This window comes from Gossypium hirsutum, chromosome A11, assembly GCF_007990345.1.
Source record: "Gossypium hirsutum isolate 1008001.06 chromosome A11, Gossypium_hirsutum_v2.1, whole genome shotgun sequence".
NCBI lineage: Eukaryota > Viridiplantae > Streptophyta > Magnoliopsida > Malvales > Malvaceae > Gossypium > Gossypium hirsutum.
In genome coordinates this window covers 89,725,755-89,741,668 of record NC_053434.1, presented here as the reverse complement: position 1 = coordinate 89,741,668, position 15,914 = coordinate 89,725,755, and the positions used below count along the sequence as shown (strand labels likewise).

General features: G+C 36.3%; 1 non-coding gene and 1 pseudogene across 1 annotated transcript; one reads left to right on the top strand and one right to left on the bottom strand.

The window, feature by feature from the left end:
- LOC107956315 (60S ribosomal protein L18a-2-like) overlaps nucleotides 1-11,472 on the top strand; it is a 21,551-nt pseudogene extending 10,079 nt beyond the window's left edge.
- Nucleotides 11,473-14,042: 2,570 nt separating this feature from the next.
- On the bottom strand, nucleotides 14,043-14,149 carry LOC121210474 (small nucleolar RNA R71). The gene has a single exon (XR_005905590.1). It is a non-coding gene; the product is annotated as a small nucleolar RNA R71 (small nucleolar RNA).
- Between the last annotated feature and the right edge of the window lie 1,765 nt (nucleotides 14,150-15,914).

Sequence of the window (15,914 nt, the reverse complement as noted above, 5' to 3'; positions counted from 1 at the left end):
GAAGATCCGATTCATCAAATCCATAAATACTGCAGGGGCATTAGTGAGCCCAAACGGCATCACTAAGAATTCGTAGTGACCATATCTCGTTCTGAAGGCAGTTTTGGGAATATCTGAATCTCGGATTCGCAACTGATAATAGCCCGATCTCAAATCTATTTTTGAGAACACTGAGGCTCCCTTCAGTTGGTCGAACAAATCATCGATGTGCGGCAACGGATATTTGTTCTTTATCGTCACTTTATTCAGCTGACGATAGTCAATGCACAACCTCATGGTTCCGTCCTTCTTTTTCACGAACAATACTGGTGCACCCTAAGGTGAGAAACTTGGTCGAGCGAAACCTCTATCCGTCAGTTCTTGCAACTGAGCTTTCAACTCCTTTAACTCGGTTGGTGCCATACGATACGGAGCTATCGAAATCGGCGTAGTCCCAGGTACAAGCTCAATACCAAACTCTACCTCCCGAACAGGTGGTAAACCCGGTAATTCTTCCGGAAAAACATCCGGGTATTCACAAACCACCGGCACAGATTCGGGTTTCTTTTCTAATTCTTTGTCACCAAGTACATACGCAAGGTATGCTTCGCACCCTTTTCTTACATATTTCTGTGCCAACATTGCTGATATTACAGCTGGCATCCCCTCTAAGTCCGCAGACTCAATTCGGACTACTTCGTTATTTGCGCATCTCAAATCAATAGTCTTGCTCTTGCAATTCACAATCGTATCATGCGCGGTCAACCAATCCAACCAAGGATAACATCAAATTCATCAAACGGCAAGAGCATCAAGTTCGCCGGGAAACAGGAACCTCGAATTTCCAGGGGACATTTCTTACACACTTTGTCGACAAGCACGTAACGACCCAAGGGATTTGACACCCGAATTACGAACTCAGTAGACTCAATAGGTAAAGTCTTACTGGATGCTAAGGTTTCACATATGTAAGAATGAGTAGAACCGGGGTCAATCAAAGCAATTACATTAGTATCAAAGAGGGTGAATGTACCGGTAATAACATCAAGCGAAGAAGCATCCTCGCGGGAACGTATAGCATAAGCTCTAGCAGGCGCACGGGCTTCGGATCTGGTTATATCATCTTTAGATCCTCTCTGACCACCACCAGCATTGCCCATATTTCCAGATGGTCTACCTCGAGCAGTGGTAGCACCCGGTCTCCCACTCTGATTTGCATTCTGTCCCACAACCTCGGGCAATCCTTAATGAAGTGGTCCACTGATCCGCATTTGTAACAGGAGCGGTCAGAAATCTACAACTCCCCGAATGCCATTTACCGCAATATCGGCATTTCGTCCTGTCTCGACGTTCATTCCCAACACTGGCGACCGAAGTGCCTCGTGTACCCACAGGGGGTCGATCACGATCTCGTCCAAAAAGGCCCGAAGTGCCTCTAAACTGGCCCGCATCATCTCGAAATCTCTTCGATGTCTGTTGAAGAGACCTCCCCGAGGATCTTTTACGAAACTCTCCAGTTCCCTCATCAACTCTTTGCTTTTCTTTTCTAAGCTCTTCGGCTTTACAAGCTCGTTCAACAAGTACCACGAACTCTTGTATTTCAAGAATGCCAACGAACATTTTATATCTTCATTCAGCCCATCCTCGAAGCGTTTACACATAATAGCTTCGGACGAAACACATTCCCGAGCGTATTTGCTAAGTCTAACAAATTTTCGCTCGTAATCAGTAACCGACATGGAGCCTTGCTTAAGCTCAAGAAATTCCTTCCGTTTTTGATCAACAAATCTCTGACTGATATACTTTTTCCGAAACTCAGTTTGGAAAAACTCCCAAGTTACTTGCTCTCGGGGCACAATAGAAGTCAGAGTACTCCACCAATAGTAGGCAGAATCACGTAGCAAGGAGATAGCACACTTTAGGCATTCATCGGGTGTACAAGATAGCTCATCGAGTACCCGGATAGTGTTGTCCAGCCAAAATTCAGCTTGCTCGGCATCATCGCTATCCATAGCCTTAAATTCAGTAGCCCCATGTTTTCGGATTCTGTCAACTGGGGGCTTATTTGACCTTATTTGGTCCGTTACCGGTGGTATTGTAGGTGCGGGGGTAGTATTTGTCGGGAATGGAGGTTGTGGAACAGCCATATTAGTTCGAATGTATTGGTTAAACCAATCATTCATCACGCTATAGAATGCTTGTCTAGCTTCATCATTCTGATTACTAGCATTAGGTTGAGAGTCCGCCGGCACTGTCCCTTCTGCGGGAGCAGGCGCTACACTCTCAAGATCATCAGCTACTTCTCGGTCACGATCGGGATCCATTACTATAAATAAACACATTTACGATTGTCAGAAATCACCACACTATCAAGTAATCACATAAAATGGCATGTATAGCTAGACCCAAAACATTACGGTAGTCCTAGAATCGACTAAACCGTAGCTCTGATACCAATAAAATGTAACACCCCGAACCCGAGACCGACACCGGAGTCGGACACGAGATGTTAACAAACTTTGAAAAAATTTTTCCAGACACTGCCCAGTCTGAGTACTAGTCGCTTCAAAAATCATATCTTGAGTTTCACAACTCAAAAATCAGTTTTGTGATTTTTCCCTGAAACTAGACTCATGTCCCCACCTATGGATTTTTTTCTAGAATTTTTGGTCGGGCCAATTAGTACAGTTTATTAGTCAAAGTCTCCCATGTTACAGGGGTCGACTACACTGACCTTTTCCCATTACGACTGGGATATCTCTCTGCACAGAGCTTCAATACTGATGCCGTTTGTTTCTATGGAAACTAGACTCAGAGAGGAATCCATACATATATGGTATGACCCCTAATTATCTCTGGTCAATTTATAGTGAATTTCCAAAGGCGGAATAGTGAATCCAGAAACTGTTCTGGCCCTGTTCCACAAGAACCCGAATATCTCTTTCTGTACTGTTCCTATAATTGTTTCGTTACTTCCATATGAAAGTAGATTCATCAAGGTTCGATTACATAATTTATTCACTATTTAATTCCACTCCTACTAATTCTTGTGATTTTTCCAATCCACACCACTGCTGCTATCAGCTTCTGTTTTCAAAGTGAACCTTACCTAATTTGGGGTTTCATGGACCAACTAGGGCCTTGTCATACATAAGCCCACATATGATCATACTTAGCCATTCTAGTGGCTGATCATTTGCTCAACACTTCCATTCCAACATAGTTACATCATGAAACCATCTATACATTCATAAATACGAATGGTCTAATGCCATACTCCACTTCTACAAGCCATTTTCGCATGGCTGTACACTTATACATTTCATAAAGTACTCGAAAGACAACAATGGGTAGTCCTATACATGCCATAACAAAATTCAACCAAAATAGTACCCAAAAGAGCCTTTGATAGTGTGGGCCACTTCGACTTCAAGATCCCGAGTCCGATAGCTGGAGAACCAAAAATCTATAAAACAGAGGAGCAATGTAACGAGTAAGCAATTTATGCTTAGTAAGTTTGAGCAAGGAATTCCAGCATAAACAAAGAATATCACACATTTAGCTAAACGGAATATTTCATAATACGCAATTTATCGATATTAAACTTGCTTCACAACATTAACAACCCTTATGCACATACACAATAGACTAACTTAGCCGAAGGCCGATAGCTCGTTTATCAACTGAGCGAACATTTATTCGTAAGGGCTCGATTGAATTCAACACATACGTAACATATCCCCATATTGGGATGTTTTTCGAGTATTCGCTGGAATTTTACAGCAAGCTCATTCATTACCAAATCACGTACCTTCGGGATTTAACCGGATATAGCTCCTCGTTCAAATGCCTTCGGGACATAGCCCGGTTTTAGTAACTCACACAATGCCTTCGGGACGTAACCCGGATTTATCAACTCGCACGAATGCCTTCGGGACTTAACCCGGCTTTAATAACTCGCACGAATGCCTTCGGGACTTAACCCGGATTTAGTATCTCGCACAAAGGCCTTCGGATCTTAGTCCGGATATATTCGCTTAGCACAAAGCCTTCGGGACTTAGCCCGGACAGCATTCAATTAATTATGCACATCTAACAATAATTCATGGTACATTCATATTTCATTTTCGTTTACGAAACTCAAACACAAGGCACATATTGTCCTTGCACATTCGGCTTAATAGCCACACATAGAGCATGATTTAATCACATCGAAATTTAAGCTCTCTTACTCAAGAACTTACCTCGGGTGTTGTCGAACGATTCCGCTAGCTATTCAACCACTTTTTCCTTCCCTTTATCGGTTTTATTTCCCCTTTGCTCTTGAGCTTAATCAAACAAATAAATTGATTTCATCATTTAGGCATCAAAAGATGAACACAAGGCACTTAGCCCATATTTATACATTAGACATTAAAGTCTCATACATGCAAAAATCATGCATCAACACAACATATTAGCTAATTTCTTTGCCCTTTGCCGAATATGCATGTCCATTTTTGGGGTCGATTTCAACACTTAATACACACATATACACACTAGTAAAGCATCCTCCCCCTTTTCATCAATTTAACACATGCATTGCTCATTAACATGCAAAGTTACATTCGGCCTTAGCACACATCTTGCTAGCCGATTCTTCTCCATTTAGCAACCAATGCACATATGTGCTCACACAAAAAAAATGCTAAAAAGGAGGTTCAGGAATCATCAAGCCATCATCACATGCATCATTAACAAGCTTCATATTTTGCATGCAATGGCATTAACACAACCTCCACCTAGGCCGAATCTTAACTCATCCTCATGCCTCATCACCACAACATCAAACATCAACCAAGAATGATTCATCCATGGTCAAGTGCCATTTCCATCACATAGCAAGATTTAGACCATGGGTTAGGTAGAACTCAAGCTAACAACTAAAACATGCATGCCTCTCATGGAACATCATCAAACATACCTTAGCCTAGCTACATGCATGGCCGAATCTCTTCACCTTTCTTCTTCTTTCCTCCTTAAAATTTTTGGCCAAGGATGAACCAAAGGATGAGAAAATTTTTCTTTGTTTTTCTTTCTAGTTTTTGGCAAGCATGAAGATGAGAAAAGGATGAACAAAATTCCCCCCCCCTTTCTCTTCTTTAGCTCACGGCAATGGGGGGACAAACACTACACACACATTTTTTTTCTTTTGTTTTCCATTTCTTTATTACCTATACTCCTTATTTTATTCTTCCACTAACAAAACATGTTTCATGACATGTTTTGCCCATCCTTCCTTGTCATGGCCGGCCACTACTCATTAGGGGGGAATTTGACATGCAAGTCCCCCCCTTTGTCCACATGCACTAATAGGTCCTCACACATTGACCTATCACATTTTAGAATTTTCTCACATAAGTCCTATTGACTAAATTCACATGAAATCAACCAAATTGAAGCTTGAAATTTTCACACATTCATAATTACATATTCTACACAATAAGTATCACATTCAAACATTTCGGTGACTCGGTTTAGCGGTCCCGAAACCACTTCCCGACTAGGGTCAACTTTGGGCTGTCACAGAAACATACCTCATCGTTGGGATTTTACGAGCATATTAATTGAAATTATTACAGCAAGATCGCTCATTCCCAAACCAAGTACCTTCGGGCTTTAACCGGATATAGCCACTCGCTCAAATGCCTTCGGGACTTAGCCCGGATATAGTAGTTCGCACAAATGTCTTCGGGACTTAGCCCGGATATAGTAACTCGCACAAATGCCTTCGGAACTTAGCCCGGAATTAGTCACTAGCACAAATGCGTTCGGGACTTAGCCCGGAATTATCATCCGAATATTCATGCACATATCAGTAAATCATGATACATCTTTATTTCATTTTCATAACTAGAATTCAAACACAAGTCAATTATTAAGCATTCCCATTTTCGGCTTAATAGCCACATACAAACAGCATGATTTGGTTTGCTTTATGACATGATCTCTATGCACATACGGCTACCCATCATACGTATAGACTAATTAACTCAGCATATAATTCAAGTAGAGTCAGTATATCACCGTATATTTGTTATGATTATACGTCATGACTTAATCAAATCGTAAACTAAGTTTCATTACTCGAAAACTTACCTCGGATGTTGTCGAACGATTTCGACAGCTATTCGATCACTTTTTCCTTCCCTTTATCGGATTTAGTTCCCCTTTGCTCTTGAGCTTGATTTAACAAATAAATTGATTTAATCATTTGAACATCGAAAAGAGAAACTCAAGGTACTTAACCCATATATACATTACACATTAGAGTCACATATATACGAAATCATGAATCAACTCAACATTTTAGCCCACACTCTCTTTTAGCCGATTATCTAAGCCAAGATAAAAGCATCAATATGCTTGCCTCTAACCGAATACATGCAACACATCTACCTCATGTGGCCGAATATGCATGTCCATGTTGAGGCCGATTATATGCTTAATACTTCCTACAAATATGGTTACTTGTATTGACTACATACCATTTTGTTTCGAGTTCAAAACTCGGCTAATACACATATATACACTAGTAATCAAATACTAACATTTGCACTTCACCTTACTACCAATTTTCATCTACTTCCTACCATGGCCGAATGCATCAAGACACCATACCATTTCAATTTTGGTCATGGGTTAAACAAAGAACTTAATGTCTAACTCAAAATGCTAAAAAGAAAATCCAAGAGTCATCAATCACCATTACATGTATCACTACAAAGCTTCACACTTAGCATGCAAATGACATCAACACAAGTCCACTTTAGCCGAAACTTAGCTCATCTTCATGCCTCATCACCACAACATCAAACACCAACCAAGAAGACAACACCCATGGCCGAATATCATCTCCATCTCATAGCAAAGATTTAGACCATGGGCTTGGTAGAACTCAAGCTAACAACTAAAACTATGCATGAATCTCATGGAATAACATCAACATACCTTAGTCTAGTGAACCACCATAGCCGATTTTCTCCAAGCTCTTTCCCTTCTTTTTCTTTCTTCTATTCGGCCAAGTTCAACAACATGAGAACTTTTTCTTTTTTTTTCTTCATCATTTTCCTTTTCATTATTTTATTACCATGCTCCTTATTTTATCATTTCTAACATAAAGCATTAACACAACATGTTTATGACATGTTTTACCCATCACATTTTGTCCACCCTTATTGTCATGGCCAGCCACTACTAATTAAATGGGGAAATTGACATGCAAGTCCACCCCTTTGATTACATGCACTAATAGATCCTTATAGATTAACCTATCACATTTCAAAAGTGTCACACATAAGTCCTATTGACTAAATTCACATGCAATTAACTGAATCGAAGCTTAGAACTTTCATACATTCATATTCACATATTTTAGACAATAATTATCATATTCAAATAATTTGGTGACTCGGTTTAGCGGTCCCGAAACCGCTTTCCGACTAGGGTCACTTTAGGGCTGCCACAATTGTAACGTAAGCTAACATATGCAATTCCATAACAATGTCACCTTAACATATGCAACACGTATAGCTAAAATGTATTAATTATGCTATAGAGTTCAATTTAACATGAATCAATGATTAAGTTAGGAGCATACATATTGACATATCTTATTCTGGAATAAATTGTTCGATTCGTCTATAATCATGTCAATCTTCCAATTTACAATCCGATTCACGTAGTATCTCTAAATAATAGCCATTTCAATTACCATTTCTAGATTTTACATTTTAAGTCCCTATTAACCTAACTCGGAATCGAAAAAATACGCGAATCCAACCAACACACCAATTTGGCACCCAGTGCCTCATTAGAGAATTCCAAAGTAAATAAATTGCAACCAGCACTCATCAGTATAACCAAAGTAAAAATACGCCCAACACTCATCGATTCAAAGTCGAAGTAACCCATACTCAATCTATCCTATGGCATGTCAATTATATATGGCTCTGCCCGAACAGTTAATAGAGTAATAACCATTCAACTTCCAATTATAGTCAATTCAAAATTTATCATATTCAATTCATCAATAAAGTAATCGTTTCATTCATATGATAGCATGAGTCAGTCCAATTCAAATTCAATTTCACATTTTCGTGAGTTTATACTATTTTCAATTTAGTCCCTCATTTCGAAAATCAAAATTTTCATGCTAATACAAATCATCTAATCAGTCCCAACTTACCTCCATATCTTTCCATGTTGTATAATGAAATTCTGCAAGAATTTAATTAATTAAAATTGTAGAAATACAAACTGAAAACTCCAAGCTATTTGTTGACAGCTTTATTTTTTCCTTTTGACTTTTCATAACTCTTTTGTTTTTCCTCGTGAATTTAGTTTTGATTTAGGAATTAATCTGTTTAATTAAATTATTGCAGTTTACTTGTTCTTGTATTTGATTTATTTCTTTATTCCAATCAATTGATTTGCTACCTCGTTCCCTATTCGACATTAAATCTATGATTATTCAAATCTCTTTTCTTTCTCGAATTGGTCGTGTTCTTCACATGATTTATTTGATCGAGACTGAGATTATGAATAACATGAGTGGCTAAATTCCTTAGAGAGATTAATAAGTGGATGGGGATATGATTAACAGAAGATTTAGGGTTCCCTAAAGGGATTATTTAGTATGAGTTATGTGTGCTTAAACCGCTAGGATTGAAAAACCTAGAAAGTTATCATAGGCTACACGAGGTCAAGAAATTAATTCGAACCAAGTAAATCATAGTTTATCCTAATTGAGAAAGTAAGGTCGAGAGTTAAGCGAGTATTAACCAATCGATTAGTTAATTAGAAGTTGGGAGGTAATAATTGGTTAATCAGTAGCTAATCCTCCTTAAAACACTAATTTGAAGTTAGTGACAAACCTAGAAGCAAGTTAATCTTTCTAATTGGTTTATTGATTTTAAGTCATCTTTTTAATTTTTCTTATTTATTTTTCAATATTTATTTTTATCTCATCAATTTATTTTATGGTTCATCATAATATAGGAATTAATTAGTACTATTTAGACTTATTATTGTAAAAAAACATTTTTATAATTAATTCTATCCTCGGGTACAATCCTCGGAATACTTTCAAAGTATTATGTTGTATTGAACTATATTACCATTTGACCCATGCACTTGTAGACACAACCGTTTTAATTCTTATATATTTTTGTGTGATATTTAACAATAAACAATAACATGTTTATAGGCGGTCAAGTTGTTGGTGTCGTTGCCGGGGAGGTTTCGACAATCAATTTTGAAAATAATTTTTTTACAATTAATAAGATAAGTATGAACATTAGGACCTATAGATACGATTTTAAATTTTTTTAATTTTTATTTTTATTTTTATTTTTATTTTCTTTGCAAGTCATTTATGACCCAAACTCCAGCACTCAATTTGAAACACATCCAAATCCGAAGCAGTTACTCAAGCACAATCATCAAGCAATGAATACTAATCCAACCGCGGTAACAGGTTTACCCGAGAAAGTCCATTGTTTGAGGAGCCACTATGAACTGAAAAATATATAGGATTTTTCCTATGTAATTTGTCACCTTTTTACTTAAATTCGTTGTTAAAACTAAGTAACTGTTTAATAAATTAATGAAATATGTGAAAATATGAAATTAGGATATAGAAATTATTAAAATGTGATTTTATTCTTTATTATAAAGGTTTCATACATAAAATGGCTTATTTTAGATTTATTTGAACATATTATATTTTTAAGACATAAAATGGGCTATGCATGATTAAAAATTAAATAATAAAATATAAAATTATATTTAATAATTTATTTTTAAATATTTCATTAATAATTTGGTTGTAATTAATTATTTAAATTGGATAAATTTTATTCTTTGGTTTTTTAACTTATTGATTTATTTTGGACAGGTCTGATAGCGCTGTTGGATTGCCAAAATCATCCAAAGGTCTGTTTGTTTGCTAGGAAAATATTTTTCGAAAAATGTTTTCCTGATTTTAAGGTATTTGTTTGCTTGAAAATGTTTTACGTAGGGAGAATATTTTCCAAAACACAGTAAATTTAGGGAAAATGTCTTACAAATTTTATTTCAGTAAGACATTTTCCAAAAAATCTTCCTCCACTCTCACCATATTCTAAAAAATCTTCCTCCACTCTCACCATATTCTTTCTCCTTGTTCCGTTCTTTATCTTCATTCTCCTTCTTCATCTAGTATCTCAATCAAGGTAAGTTTTTTATGCTTTTTTATTTTCTATATTTCATCTGTCTGTTGAAGAATCTTCTTCTTCCTTTTCTATGCTTTTTTTTATGCTCTGTTTGTTTATGGTTTTTACATCATTCAGCTTTTTTATGCTTTATTAAAATTTGTTTGTCTTCTGCTTAAAGCTTTTCCCTTTTCCCCTTGCACTGGACGCGTATGTTGGGTTAAGAAGAGCAATGGTCAAGTCCTTGCCATCAATGAGGTAAATTCTTAGTGTTATTCCTTTAATAATCCATTCTATATCAAGTGATTTATTGTGGGATAATGTGTGGAAATTTGAATAAGAAATGCATCATTTGCATTCTTTTTTACAGCTAGCGTATGTTGATTAATGTCTAAAGCTACTTTGTGTGGGATTGCCAATGTTTAGCTCATTACACTTCAATTTCACTGGAGATTGTGTTCTTAAGCTTTTTAAATTTTTCTTGAGAGCAACAGGGAACATAGATACATAAGAAATATCTAATTGTAAGGCTTTCTTACCGACTTCATTTTAGGAAATTGCTTTGCTAATTGTGATTGCATTAAATGATTTATTTGGTCACATAGCTTTTTTGGGGTTTCATATGTAAGACTAAATTTGAAAAGCAAATCCTGGAATTAAAATTGGATGATTTAGGTTTTCTTTTTTTATCCCTATCTCTTTTGTTTTCTTGCTGACCAGAATTCATTTACTGGCTATGTGGTGGAATCCTTATCCAGGAAAAAAAATGATGTAGTTAGTGATTGCATATTGATCATCTACACACCCATGGCAACACAATTTCTGATGCATTCTTTGATATTCATTTTAATGTCTGGTATCTAAATTAAATTTCTCTGCAGATATTTGAGAAGAACCCTACCAAGAACAAGAATTATGGTATATGGCTCTGCTACCTAAGCCATAATGGTTATCATAACATGTACAAGGAATACCGCGACACTACTCTAAATGGAGCTTTTGAACAGATGTACACTGAGATGGCTTCTCGCCACAGAGTCCGGTTCCCATGTATCCTGATTATCAAGATTGCAACTATCCCAGCTAAGCTATGCAAGAGAGATAGCACACAAGAATTTCCACAACTCCAAAATCAAGTACCCATTGGTGTTCAAGAAGGTAAAGCCGCCTTCTAGGAAGCTGAAGACCACTTACAAGGCATCAAAGCCTAACTTGTTTATGTAAGTTCTCTCATTGCAATGAAAAGAGAGTTGGTGTGGTTTACAGTTCCAAAATTTTTGGTGGTGAACATCTTTCAGTTTGCTGATTGGATATTGCTTTTCATTTGAGAAGCCTAGGCCACATCTGACTGGTTGAAGTTGAATTTTCTTTAATTTACTATCACATTTTGTTTACTTCGATGAGTTGGTTTGCAAAGTTTGAACTTTATTGGCTAGGGTTTTTGTTTCTCAAATGCAACTAGGATGCCTTAGTAAAAGAAATTGCTGGCTTGATTTCACAAGTTTTCTAATAAATTTGATGGTGTATCATTTTTTGGAGACTTGAATTTGGTAACTGTTACTACATTGGGGCTTGAATTTATTATTGGTCCACTAAGTTAGGCAATTGTTCTTACATTCGGGTTTAAACTAAGCAATTATTTTTGTTTTAAGGCTTGAATTTTTGTTTTGTCCAAGTTAAATCTAAAAACATGGCAATGGTTCCTATATAATGATGTAAAATTTTTTTGTCTAACTTTTTTAGAGTAAATATAAGAACTTGGCAACTTGTATATGCTTGATATTAAATATAAATTTATTAATATATATATAATAAACTCAATTAAAAAATGAAAATATAATAAATTCTTAAATATATATTTGTTTAATTTAAAATAGCTTTTATGAAATATTTTCAGGAAATCTGCCAAACAACAGAAAATATTTTACAGGATTCATCCAAACACCAGAAAAGTAAATATTTTCCAAAAATTATTTTCTGAAAAATATTTTACTAGCAAACAAACAGAGCCCAAATTGAAGACCAAGTCAACCCAAATTCGGCTACACATTGCGGTCCCCTTAAACCACCTTTTGGTTTAATTAAACAAGGTCCTTGCATTGTTAAAGAAATTAGAGATTTGTCCAAAGATTTACATTTGACTGACTCTTAGTCCTGAGTTATTATGACAATTAAATTACATAAAAATCAAGTAAAAATCAGCTCAAATTCCAATAATTGTGGTCGGTCACTCATGGAAGAAGTTTGAAGAGACTAAACCTAGCTATTTTTAGCAAACTACCCACATCTGTTCACCTATAAATAAGACCCCTTCATTCCCTTATTCATCATCCCTCAACCATCATCATTCTCTCTTCTCTCTTAATTCTCTTTAGTACTTTCCATTTCCCACACCTAGAATCATCTCTTCATAGAGATTTTAGCAATTAAATCCTCTTAAAGAGCCCTTGGTCGGCCACCTTGGAGAGCCACCAGCAAAGGAGCAAAGTGAAGGAGCCTCATCAATCAAAGTCTTGGGTGACAGCCACTTTGATTTGGGTTTAATCTTTCTTTTCTTTAATTTAATCTAAAAATGTTTGCTATGTGTTCTTTGTTCTTGTTTACAACAATTTTAGCTTAATTTTATTTAAACTAAGATGATTGCTTTGATTAAATAATATTTATTTGATTCATGCTTATAATGTTTGTGCCTCAATCGATCATGTTTTCAATTAAAATCAAGTTTGTATTTCGTTCATACGTGATTGAAATGCACCTGAATTAGCTGAGTGATCCTAACCAGAAAATGGCTAGTGGAAAAAGAATTGAAATGTGCATGCTCAATTTAGATCCTAACCTGATTAAATTGCAAGTTGCATAACAACTCTAACCAAGCTCTGTTATCTACATAGTTTTTTAGATTTGTATGATTAAACTATTTCAAACCTAACACATCCCTGTTAGATCAAGTTGTGTTAGGTTTGAAATAGTTTAATTTTTATCATCACTTCTCAACCATATTGTGTTTTTATTTACCAAGTTGTTAGTATAATTTTACAATTAAGTGATTTAAGATAAATACAATCCCTGTGGAAACGATAACTTGATACTTACTTATTACTTGATAACGACTGTGTACACTTGCACAAACCTAATCGTTACAAGTTTTGGCCCCTTTGTCGGGTATTGTTAATTGTTTCCATAGTCTTTTTTTTTTTGTGAAATTATTTACTTCCAATTTGGTTTATTTCTAACATTACTAACTTATTCTTTTTAATTTTGTGATTTTCTTTTCAGATGTTTATGAGCATAGTCGAATTATCGATTTACTCCTTGTAGACCCTGAAATTGATCCAACTTTCAGACAAAGAAGACGTGAACGAGCAGCTTAAAGACAAGTCGAGATAGACCTTGGAAATCAGAATCAAGACCAAGGTAACGAAGTTGATCGTGTATGAAACCCATCCTCATTGCCAATAATAGGGATTGATGCATGAGATAATATGCTATGCCACTTTTCATTATATTAAATCCAGGAATTAGAAGGCCAAATATTGAGGCAACCCAATTTGAATTGAAACTAGTGATGTTTCAAACGCTTCAAACGTGGGCCGATTCAGTGGTATGCTCACGGAAGATCCACACCTCCACCTTCGATTGTTTATGAAGGTGAGTGATTCATTCAAGATAGCTAGTGTGACTGAAGACGCACTGAGGTTAAAGTTATTTCCATACTCATTGCAAGATCGAGCACAAGCATGGTTCAATTCATTGTCACCAAGTTCCATATCTACATGGCAAGAATTAGCAGAGAGATTTTTGGTTAAGTATTTGCCACCTAGCAAAAATGATAAGTTGAGGAACGAGATCACAACGTTCCAACAATTGGATGACGAGTCTTTTTATGAGGCTTGGGAGCGATTCAAGGAGTTACTTCGTAAGTGTCATCATCATGGGATTCCTCATTGTATCCAGTTGGAGACATTCTATAATGGTCTCAATGCACAAACAAGATTGATGATAGATGCTTCTGCGAATGATGTAATTTTGTCTAAGTCTTATAATGAGGCTTATGAGATCATTTAGAGGATCATGAGTACTAACTATCAATGGCCAACAAATCGAACAGCTTCAGGAAGACGTGTAGCCGGAGTTCATGAAGTTGACACCCGTACTTCTTTATCAGCTCAGGTATCGTCTATTTCCTCTATGTTAAAACAGTTTACCGCAAATAGTGCTAATAATTTTGCAGCTCAGCCACCAAGTTTGCTTGAAGTAGTTTCTTGTGTGCACTATAGGGAAGGTCATTCTTTTAAGAATTGTCCATCAAATCCCAAGTCAGTGTACTATATGGGGAACCAACATCAAAATAAGAGTGGAAAAGCACCCCAGTCCAACTTCTACAATCCTTCATGGCATAATCATCCTAACTTTTCTTAGAGCAACCAAGGAAATGGATAGAACAACAACCTATTGCAGCATAGACCCAACCAATCTCAAGGGTTTAAACAACAAGCTCCAAAACCACCTCAAGCTAAGGCATCAAACAGTTTGGAGAACTTGTTGAAAGCGTACATGGCAAAGAATGATGCTTTGATCTAAAGCCAAGCAGCAACATTGAAAAATTTGGAAAACCAAATGGGTCAGTTAGTTATGGAGCTTCGTAATAGACCGCAAGGAACTTTACCGAGTGATACTAAGAATCCAAGAAATTTGGGTAAAGAACATATCAAGACAATGGCATTGCAAAGTGGTAAAATTTTGAAACCCGATTGATTGATGTTGAAGATAAGCCCGTTGAGAAGAATCAACCAACTGTTAAAATTCCTACACCAAAAGAGTCAGAATCTGCAAAGACTGACAAGGTAGATACTAACTTAATGAATTAAGATATTTTAACATCTTCTTTGGATGCAGATTTACTTACCCAGAGAGTTATCATTTTCAACTGAAAATTCCATCACCTCTATATCCGTAAAGATTGCAGCAACACAAACACAGGATGTGCAATTCAAGAAGTTTTTGGATGTTCTGAAGCAGTTACACATCAATATTCTGTTGGTGGAGGCTTTAGAACAAATGCTGAATTATGTGAAGTTTATGAAGGATATAATGTCCAAGAAGAAACGACTAAGTGAGTATGAGACTGTTGCCTTGACAAAGGAGTGCAGTGCGTTTTTACAGAACAAACTGCCACCTAAATTGAAAGACCCAGGAAGCTTTACTATACCCTATAACATTGATAAATCTTACTGTGGTAAAGCTTTGTGTGATTTAAGAGCGAGTATCAACTTGATGCCTAAGTCTATTTTCAAGATTCTAGGGATAGGTGAAGTAAGACCTACAACTTTAATGCTTTAACTAACGAATTGATCTTTATCATATCACGAAGGAAAAATCGAGAATGTTTTGGTAAGAGTCGATAATTTTATTTTTCCTGCTAATTTCATTGTCTTAGATTTTGAAACAGATAAGGAAATGAAGATCATCCTTGAGAGACCTTTCTTAGCAATTGGAAGAACGTTAATTGATGTGCAGAAAGGTGAACTCACCATACGAATTCAAGATGATCAGGTAACCTTTAACATTCTTAAAGTGATGAAATTTCCTGATCTGGCAGAAGAGTGTTCAATTATGGAAGAGATAGAAACCTTGGTTTCTATGGAAAGTAATTTTGAAGAAGAGCCTTGGAGAAAGCCTTATATCTTGACCCTTTGGAGGATG